This window comes from Tupaia chinensis, unplaced genomic scaffold (assembly GCF_000334495.1).
Source record: "Tupaia chinensis unplaced genomic scaffold, TupChi_1.0 Scaffold140564_1, whole genome shotgun sequence".
Lineage (NCBI taxonomy): Eukaryota > Metazoa > Chordata > Mammalia > Scandentia > Tupaiidae > Tupaia > Tupaia belangeri.
In genome coordinates, this window is record NW_006200439.1 from 75,920 (window position 1) to 86,588 (window position 10,669).

Sequence of the window (10,669 nt, forward strand, 5' to 3'; positions counted from 1 at the left end):
AGGACCAGGCATCCTCTGAGAGGGCATAGACTCTGTCCTTGTCTCTAGTCAGATTCTGGTTTTGGTGCTGACTCCTTAGCAGTTTTTGGTTTGCAGCTACCTCACTCCAATTTTTCATTAGTCAAAAAGCATTTTTCCATTTTTATAAGGACACTGATTATATTGGGTTCCACACCACCTCAGTGACCTCATTAAATTACATCTGGAAAATACCCTATTTCCCCATTCCCAGTTACCAGAATTGGGCCTTCGACATATCTTCAGGGGGCAGAGAGAGACATGACTGCAGCCTCATCCTCTGTCACACATCTGGAAAATACCCTATTTCCCCATTCTCAGTTACCAGAATTGGGCCTTCAACATATCTTCAGGGGGCAGGGAGAGACATGACTGCAGCCTCATCCTCTGTCAGAAGCAGCAGAGGAGTGAGGGAGGCCATAAGGATATGTGACAGTCACAGGACATAGAACCCCTGCCTTATTCATACTATCCATTGTGTGTGTGGTTGGTGCATCTTGCAATGTCTGAGTCAGACACAATAAAAGCCCTGCAGTTTTGAAGATTTTAATTGTTTAGAGACCAGCAGAGGGAATAGTGGTTACATTGCTGGACTCCTACATAGTCGACTGCGGTTCAAGTCCTGGACCTGGTGGCTTAAACTCAAGCTGGGTGCGTGTGCATGCATGCCCAAGATCCATAGAGGAGAATGGAGGAGAAGGGATTGTGGCGTGACCATCCCCCCTGGGGGGTGATTTTTCGCTTTCTGTCTCTATGCCTCTCTCTGTCTGTCTGGCGAGTGCACATTTCCTATAGCAAGAACCTCTCAAAAAAAAAATTTTGTTTTATTCAAACCAAGTGTTATCATCCCAACATGTATTCAGTATAAAAATTATAGAAGTACTATACACTCAGTTTTTATACAAAATCTTTAAAACCCATTGTGTATTTTATACTTAAAGTACCTCTCTATAGGGATTAGACATGTTTTACATGATCAATAGTTGGGAAAATGTGTTTTTCTTATAATTGATGGGGTAGGGCCCAGTGGGTGGCATAGTGGTTAAGGTACTGGACTCAAACAAAATGGACCCTACTCAAGTTCTAGACCTGGTGACTTGAAAATCATGCCAGACACATGAGATGTGTGCCCAAGATCCCAGGAGGAGAATAGAAGAGAAGCAGTGTGGCCATTGCCCCTGAGGGGTAATTTCTCATTTTCCCCCTGTCTCTGCAGAGACAGAGGTCTCCCCAGTGAGTGCATGTGCTCTATGACAAAAAAAAAACATAAAAAATGATGGGTTTTATATATATATATATATATATTTAGAGGTTTTTGCTATAAGGCGTGTGTGCTTGCCAGAAAGATGAAGAGAGACAGAGACAGAAAGCGAGAAATCATCTCCCATGGGGATGGCCATGCCAAAATCCTTTCTCCTCCATTCTCCTCTCGGGATCTTAGGCACACACTCACATGTACCAGTGTGAGTTTAAGCCACCGGGTTAGGGACTTGAACCACGGTCGACTATATAGGAGTCAAGCGACATAGCCATTACGCTAACTGCTGGTCCCATGATGGGTTATATTTTTAGAGCAGTTTTTTGTTAACAGAAAATTAGCACTAGCCCCTTCCTCTGCCCTGCCCCACAGACCTCTACCTTCACTTGGGGCCCCTTCACAGTCCAGGCCAGTGACAGTGACAATTCTCTCTGTGGGGGACATCCCATCAGTCTCTGGTGTGTCAGGGGCAGCTGGGCTGGACCATGGCACTTCTGGAGGGCCGTGAGTTGAGTACCTGAAGAAAGAGCATTCAGTGACCATTGCTCCTTGCACAGCTCTGGAAGTGGGTTTCATCTTAAGGCCACCTGGAGATCTCTGCAGCCCAGGCAGTGGCCATGGCAATCCCTTTCCCCAGCAGTCCATGTCACACCATTTGATGAAGCTGCAGTGACTTCTACCTGCAGGATGGCAAACTCATGGACAGCACTATTGAGGTTTAGGCACCACTGCTGAAGCTGCCCTGCATGCTCACATTCAGGTTTCCCAGCAGAACATCAAGGTCACATTTGCTCCCTGTGCAGTCAGAAGAGGGAGAAGCAGGAGGTGCCTGAGCCCCTAAGAAGTTAGTGCAACTGCACATCTCCTTTATGACCATGGACATTCCAGACACTACAGTCACCACGGACACGACAGACACAACAGCCCACTCCACAGCCCACTCCACCACAGCCTACCTCTAGAGGAGCCATCGGTGCTACAAACTTCTGTCCATCCATCTTCAGGAAGAGGATAGTCATGGTGCAAAAATGAGTTGTGATACCATCTGGCTTCAATGTAATATCTGACAATTTGCAGCCAGTGAATGAGAAGGAAACTTCGGGTGAAGACAACCCAAAGGAGAATTAGAAGCCACCTTGTTCCCGTGCACAATTGTAGAAGCAATCACATTGGCTCCTAAAAATAATGCATACCAGGGACCAGCAGTTTATGTAATGGCTATGTCACTGGACTCCCATGTAGTCGACCGTGGTTCAAGTCCTGGACCCAGCAGCTTAAACTCACGCTGGGCGCGTGTGCGTGTGTGCCCAAGATCTCAAAAGGAGAATGGAAAAGAAGGGATTGTGGTGTGGCCATCCCCCCTGGGGGATGATTTCTTGCTTTCTGTCTCTCTGTCTTTCTGGCAAGCGCATGTGCCCTATAGCGAAAACCTCTCCCCCCCAAAAAAAGAAAATAATAATGCATTCCAGAGGACTGCAGACAAGGCTGGGTGAGATCTGTCCGCCACCGTCTCTCTGAATCATTTCATCCCAGCACCATGTTCCCAGGGCCACGTGGACAAAGGCTCGTCTGTAGGATTGATCCTATGTGTGGAAGTAAATTCACACAGCAGACATTTAGAAAAAGACATTCTGGGGCTGCCTTGTGTTAGTGTCACTCGGGGACTGCTCTCTTCTGGGAGTGCCAGGCCTCTCCCAACTGTGCGGAGTACTGTCTGCTCACTCTGGTGGAGCCTAGACTCTAGAGAGCCTGTCCAGGGAAGGCTGCTGACCCCTGGGCCAGAGTCTGGCACCTCACAGCCCAGACTTCCCTTCACCCAGGAAGACAGGTTGCCAAGATCAATCACGGTCTCCTTGTCTACACATCACATCTTTCTTTTTAAAAAAAGAATTATTGGGAACCAGCAGTTAGCGTAATGGCTATGTCGCTGGACTCCCACATAGTTGACCACGGTTCATGTCCCGGACCCGGTGGCTTAAAACTCACGCCGGGCGCGTGTGCGTGCGTGCCCAAGATCCCGAGAGAAGAATGGAGGAGAAAGGATTGCGGCGTGACCATCCCCCCTGGGGGGTGGTTTCTCGCTTTCTGTCTCTATGTCTCTCTCTGTCTGTCTGGTGAGTGCACGTGCCCTACAGTGAAAATCTCTCCAAAAAAAGAATTATTTTACTTTATTTATCATCATCATCATTATTGTTTTAATTCACCATAGAGAGATAGAGGGGAAGTGAGAAAGAAAGCCTCCAGGTCTAGCACTCAAATTGTGGTCAGCCATGCAGTAGTCCCACACTTCAACCACTGCATGATCTGCTGGCCCCTACACATCATCACATCTTAATCACCACCCCACAGCAGCTACCATGGGGTTCAAGCCTGTCACCTTACTGTTGTGCCACTAGTCAAGTCTCTATGGCTTCACAAGACTACCTTGTGCAGATGGTCACCACAGTACAACAGGTGAACACCAGCTGCTGATAAAAACTGTAACACAAATCAGTACTTGTATGGTCCCATCCCCATTGTGACCCACAGGTGAGCAATGTAGTGGTGGGTCTTTTTCACACTTGGGCAACTCAGGCATCAGAGGTGGTGTCCTTGCCCGCAAAGTACCAGGATCCCAACTGGTCAAAGCAGGTGGAGTCTAAATAGATCAAGATAGAAGACTGGGAGAGTGTCATCCTCGCCCTGAGCATGGACCCATCTTCAGCCACTAGGAGGGAAAGGGATCCCAGACTAACTCTAGGAGAGCTTTGTTCACATCAGAGACTGACTTTGTGATGCTGAATGGAGATATTACTGCTCAGCTCAACTCACCAGTGCTCAAGCGCATCTGCTCTTGTTGGAGCATAAAGAGCCTGGATTGGACTTCAGCTCTCAGCACTGAGAAAACACAGACCCAGGTGGCCTTAAACTCTTTCCTTTAAAGTTGCAGTCACTCTTGAACATGAACTTCACACATCAAACCTGATTCTTGAGATGTCTTCCTCAGCAGGAGCTTCCAGTTTGCTCCTTCAGGCTCAGCTTTGAATCCAAGTACAAACTCAAGGTCCTGCCTCAGGGACCAATGTCCCCAAGTGTGGACGGTGTGGTCTGCACCTGGTACAGGCAGATCTCCCAGGACTGGGTTCCTGCAGGGACCTGCAGGAGACAGCCCACTGCCCCAACAGGATCTAGTTTTTAATTGACTAAAATTAAAAAAAAAATTATATATAGAATCAAGAAAAGCTAGTTTTCGGAGAACTTAAGCTAATTTATACATAGAGATCTATGAGCAAGGTTTATCACACTGACAGGTAAATCATCAGCACTATCCTCCATCTTTTTTTAATGTACAGTTGTATTAACATTTTTTCCCATTCTTTATGTTCGTGATTTTAACATTTCAGATGATCTAGTAGAGTGTAATTAACTAGCAGAGAACCAAGGTAGCATGGAAAGAGCACAGAAGAACATTCCAAATGCACTTGGCTATCTTGATGATGATCCTTCAAACATTTTATATTTTCTTGCCCTTCTGACTGGTCTTCATAGAGAAAAAAAAATTATTTTAAAGCATTAAGTAAAGAATTACTTAAAACGTGCTTTAAAAATTTTGCTAGTGGGTACGTGAGAGAGAGAGAAAGAGAGGAACCCTTCTCCCAGGATGATCACACTGCAATACCTTCTCTATTTCTTTTTCCAGGATTTGGGCACATGTGAATGCACACACCCACCCAGTGTGTTTTCCAATCTGCCAGGTCCAGACTCAAGCCTTGCAGTCAGTTGGCCATATGGGATCCATCCACCTTAGTCACCATGCCACTAACTGGCCCAAAATGGATCTTAAAAACTAATTTATAAAGGATATGGGGAGGAATCACCCCTTTTGTTCTGGTTTGAAATAACATATTCCTTCTTGATGGATAAATCATTAAATAAGAATATTTAATCGAAAGCACTAGCTAGCAGAGTTCTTCAGGTATTTGTCTACCTATAAATCTTAGTGAAACTAATAAACTTGGCTATTTACCATCGCTCAAACTTTGAGTGTATTGTTGTAAGCCAAGCAGGCAGGGGAATTTCCTAGCTATATTTGGTCACAAGTAGTTTTGGTATTTGTCTGTCTTCTCATCTCCTCCAAGGTATAGGAATTGAGGATTTTGCTGGCTTTTAGAAAACTCATGTTATGTTTACATTATATTAAATATACCTATATTTAATGTCTTCTCTTAGGAAGAAAAGGGTGTGTGTGTACATGCAATGTCTCTCTCTACATACACAGATACTCAAATTTATGTTTAATTTGCCATGCAGATTTGAATAGAACTGACTGTATTCATGCAAATTATAACAAGTGAAAGACTTGTAAGAATATTCATTAGTTGGAGTTTCTGGGTAACATCAGAGTGTAAGTGTGCGGGTGCATGTGTGTATACCTATGTTTTTTAAGTTGCCCATTGCTAAATATGGCACATGTCATTTTAGATTTTTTTTGTAAGAGAAGAATAAACAAAGAATAAGCAATTATTGGGAAAAAAAAGGAAAATATCTCAACATTTGAGATATAAAAACTGCCACATATTGTTAGGTGGACTTATTTGTTGAAGCACAGAAGGATCATTCCAGCAACTTGGGGGCTAGGATGCCAACCACTGTCAGGGCGAGGCAGCAGTCTGTCACTGAGTGGGTAGGGTGGGCAGTGACAGGGCAGATGAGGGTGGCACAGGTATGAGGATAGGCAAGAACTACAGAGTGAAGCAGAGAGCAGGCTAGAGAGGCTGAGGAGACCCCAGGTAGCCGATTTCCAAGGAAACACCCACCGGATTGCCCCACCACCAGCTCAGGAGGATGGCCCTTGGAGCCCAAGGAGGCCCAGCCTTCTGCAGTCCTTAGGCTTCCCCTACCCCCTGCCTGGCAGCAGGGCTGGTGACTCTGCCAATGCCCAATGCCACCCTGTGGTCTCCTCCCACGTCCATACATCAGGTCCGCTGCAGTGGAGAAGCCCTTCCCTTCCCCTGTGCCCCAGGACTCTGCCTGTTCGCCACCATGTGACCGGTGGTGGCCTGTCAAAGGGGGCTGAAAAGAAGGGAACTGGAACTTACAGGACTTGACCATGAAATCCTTACTCTGGCATTTACAGGGGGTTAAACTCAGACACATTATGGAAACGTTTCATAAATGCTGGTGAGGAAAACACCCATGTCTTGGTATTGTTTCGTGGGTTAAAGGCAAACGTGTCTAAAGGCTCCTGTAGCGAGGCCGATTTTCAATAAATAGTCCTGTCGAGAATACGGAACTGTGTCCCCATTCCTATGATTGTAATTAAAACCTTCCACATGCAATCCAGAGTTATGTTCCAGCGGTTCCCGGTAGGTGGCGCTGTGGGGTGAACGTTTCCGCGACATCCTGTGCGGGAACCTCCATCTCCAATGCTGCAGGAGTGGGAGGGGCGGCCTTCGGGGACAGAGGATGGACTGATACCCGCTTCCCACACGCGTGGGGCGGGCAGGGGCCGCCCAGGAGGCTGCCCAATTGGGGACCCTGCAGGGCTCAGAGGGGAACGTGGCCTCAGCAGGCGGAGAATGGCTCAGATCCTACCGTGAGTGGGAATCCCTTCCTGGGGTGGAGAAGGGGACTCTGCTCACCACCAGCGACAGTCGCTTCCTTCGGACCATTGTACGGAGGAGAAGGTGGCAGCGGGACCTGGTCCCCCAAGTCCCTGTAGGTCTAGAGAAATTCCTCTCACGGAGAGGGGCACTCCAGCCTCAGTCATCCCATGGCAGTGAAGGTACGAGGGACTCAGGGAAGGGGTCTGTAGTCCCTGCAGGAGGCGTCATAGCGGTCAGGCGTGGCCTCAGCTACCTCCAGTCACCAGTCACTTCCCCTGGGCGCCCTGGGCGTGGTCTACCCCTGAGAGCCTCTGAAGGTCAAGCCTCATATGAGGGAAAGGGCAGAGCAGTCACACGGGTAGGCTGGGCCGGGTCAGCGCCATCACCCACGCAGCCACTGTGAACCTGGAGAGGGCAGCTGAGCAGGGCACCCACTGGTCACTTCTCCCAGATGGAGGGAGAAGGAGGAGGTGCCCTGGAGGGGACAACTGCCTCTCTGACAGTCTCGACCCCCCAGCTGGAACACACTGCACAGGAGGGGCACTGGGGACAGTGTGGCCCTCAGTCTCAGCAATCAGCCATTCATATTTTATATTTTCAGTCAAAAGAGAAGAAAGAAGAAATCCTTACAGGGATGACTATCTTAGGTTCAAAGTATTATTTATTCATAAAAAAAAAATCTGTAAGGTCACTTTCTGCAAAGCTCTACTGAAACACCACCTGGTGTTGCTCCAGACCTGACCAGGAACCTGCAGACCTGACCTTGGCAGGGGCCCACATTCCTGGCACTGCTACTGCAAGGTCACACTGACCCAGAGAGCAGGATACAAGGACACGAAAGCACAGGGTCTCACAGCCCAAACTAACACAAGAACCACAAAGCATTTGATACTAAAAAGTGTGACATATAGTCTCCCAGAATAACATAATCACCTGCTTTATTTGGAAAAACAATAATATTAATATAATAATAAATAGTAATAATAAATAATAATAGTAACCTCTTTTCTGATGGGGCGGGTGGGAGCTGAGGCATCTCTGCCTTCAGATCCCAGCAGGGTACTCTTGCTCAATAAACTTTGCCTTTTCTCTTGAAATGGTGTCTCCTGAGTCTTACTGACCCATGACTAAAACCTTCATTCATTTCTATACCCCCAATTTCACACCCAGTTTGTTTACTATAGTATTGAATTTTATTTAGTGTGGTTTAATCATTTCAAATGTTTACAGCAGTTATCGTGTCCTTTCCCTTTATTTGCTAATTGTAAATCTGTGTCCTCCAGAACTGTGAGACATAAATGTCTGCTGTTTGAGCCACTCACCTGTGGCATTTTATTGCATCAACCTGTGCTGAGACCTCTCATGGAATGATCATTGTATGTGGATTTGCCTGTAACAGCCTGAAATCCTTCACTTTTCCCATCATTCTGTGCCTCTACACATTAAAAAAAAAATAATTTGCCTTAGCGGGGCCAGCAGGTGGCATGGTGGTTAAGGTGCTGAACTTCACATGGTGGACCGTGGTTTGAGTCACAGACCTGACAGCATGAAACACACTGGGCATGCATGTATGTCCAAAATCACAGGAGGAAAATGGAGGACCAAGAATTGCAGAGGGCCATCCTCCCCAGGGGTGATTTCTCATGTTCCCTCTCACTGACTCTCTCCAGAAAAAAAAAAAATTAAAAAGTGCCTTAGGGCACATGTGATAACAGGGAGAGAGACAGAGAAGGAAAGTGAGAAAACAACCCCCAGGGAGAATGAGCATACACTGCAATCCCATCTCCCCCTCCTCCATTCTGCCCTCTGGATTTTGTGCATGCGCACACAAGTATGCTGAGTGTTTTTCAAGCCATTGGGTCAGGGACTTGAAATGCAGAGCTAGCCATGTAAAATACAGTTTTCTTAGTCACCACCACCTCACCTGGTTGACCCTTCTGCATCTTTTCTTGATTGTGACTTAAATTGCTTTGATTGTGGAGAGGGTCTAGGCCGGAATCAGCTAGCACACTCAGAACCATAGAGAATGATAGCTTGATGAAGATGGCATTTACAAAACTACAAATAGTATTACAGGAAGGCCGAGTGGGATGTGAGAAATGCTGGGGCCAGTGTTGGCCGGGGGCAGTAAACCTCAATAGCCCTAAAGGAGCAATGAGGAAGATCCCTGTGAGAACCTGAGCTTCAGCAGAGGCAAAGTAGTCAGGAGCTTTGGCTGGAATAAAGAAAAGCAGGGCCAGCCTCCCCTCAGGACAGTAGTGTGACAGCCAGGAGGCTCTGAACTCTGACTTTCTCTCCTATTCTCTGCCTACCTACTGTCACCCGCCTTTGACTGAACCAACCAGAAGCCAGAGGCCCTGGGAGTCTGACTGATGTGCTCACAGGTCAGCTTCCGGATACCAGGGCAGGGTGGAAAAGAAGTGGCTCAACCTTCAAGGTAAACAAGTATCTTAACTTTGGGCTGCTTTCTACTTTTTCTCAGAGCTTGAGCTCATGTGCCGTAGCTTTGGAAAGGTTCAGGATTTTTTAAAAAGTGCCAGCATCCTCTCCTTCCTCCCAGATTCCTGCACAAGTCTCTCATTGAAATGCTCACAGTGACATGAATAAAATTGGATTCTGTATCTGTTTCTCTCATAGGCCATCACATGTTAAAGTGAGCTGAAAAAAGGGAACCTGAACTTATAGGACTTGAGTATAAAATCTTTTCCACACTTACGATGATTTCTGGGAAACCGTCAGTGAAATGGTTATCAGGAGACCACCAAATTTATGGGATATTTTTGTGAGTTAAATACAAAAATTTACATAGAATGGCTCCTGTGAGCAATGGTAGATGGCATAGTGGTTATGTCACTGGGTTTCCACATGGCTAACTGTGATTCAAGTCCTGGACCTGGCAGCATGAAAATTACAGAGGGGAAGACGATGTTTACAGGGTCTCCCGGCGGCCCAGAGTTGGCAGAAAATTGCAACTAGATCAGAAGTGACCTAGAAATATGGTCTTATTTCTGCAGTCTACTAGTGAAGCACTTCGCAAAATCTCTATGACCAATTAGGAGATTGTTGGAAACTTTACATTTCATTCCTGAAAAGACTCAATGGCTTACAAAAGAGATGAAATGTGGTCTGAGGGACGATATGAGTATGAAAGAGTTCCAAGAGAACAAGTACCTCCTCAAAGTCACCCCAGTGACGGCTACCATAGAGTAGTTAATATTGTGCCAAAGAAATCACCACTGCTAGACAGACCTGGTGAAGGAAAATACAATAGATATTAAGTCATGTTGATTACTGAGAATATGACAAGAGCCACAGTTTTTCTCATGAGCGAAGAAGTGGTCCACCTCACAGAGGAGATGATTCTGGTTATAGATGGACAAGAGATGATCACTTTGCAAGCCAACAGCCTGAATACAGGGACATGAGAGATGGCTTTAGAAGAAAAAGTTTCTACTCTTCCCATTATGTGAGAGACCAGTCTCCTTATAAAAAGGACACTCATTTTTTCAGAGAATCATCTGAAAGGACTCTCCACACAGCAGATCTAGCTCCAGAGTCAGTAGCAGAAGCTGCTCTCCTGAAAGAAACAAAATGTACTCTTTCTGTCAACCACAACATAGAAGTAAACAGAGACCTGTCCAGTCTTTTTTTTTTTTTTTTTGAGAGATTTTCACTGTAGGGCGCGTGCACTCGCCAGACAGACAGAGAGAGACATAGAGACAGAAAGCGAGAAATCACCCCCCAGGGGGGATGGTCACGCCGCAATCCCTTCTCCTCCATTCTCCTCTCGGGATCTTGGGCACGCACG

The 10,669-nt window shown here is 46.5% G+C and overlaps 1 pseudogene; it reads left to right on the plus strand.

Moving 5' to 3' along the window:
* Positions 1–10,669, plus strand: part of LOC102492795 (periphilin-1 pseudogene) — a 16,578-nt pseudogene that overhangs the window by 5,172 nt on the left and 737 nt on the right.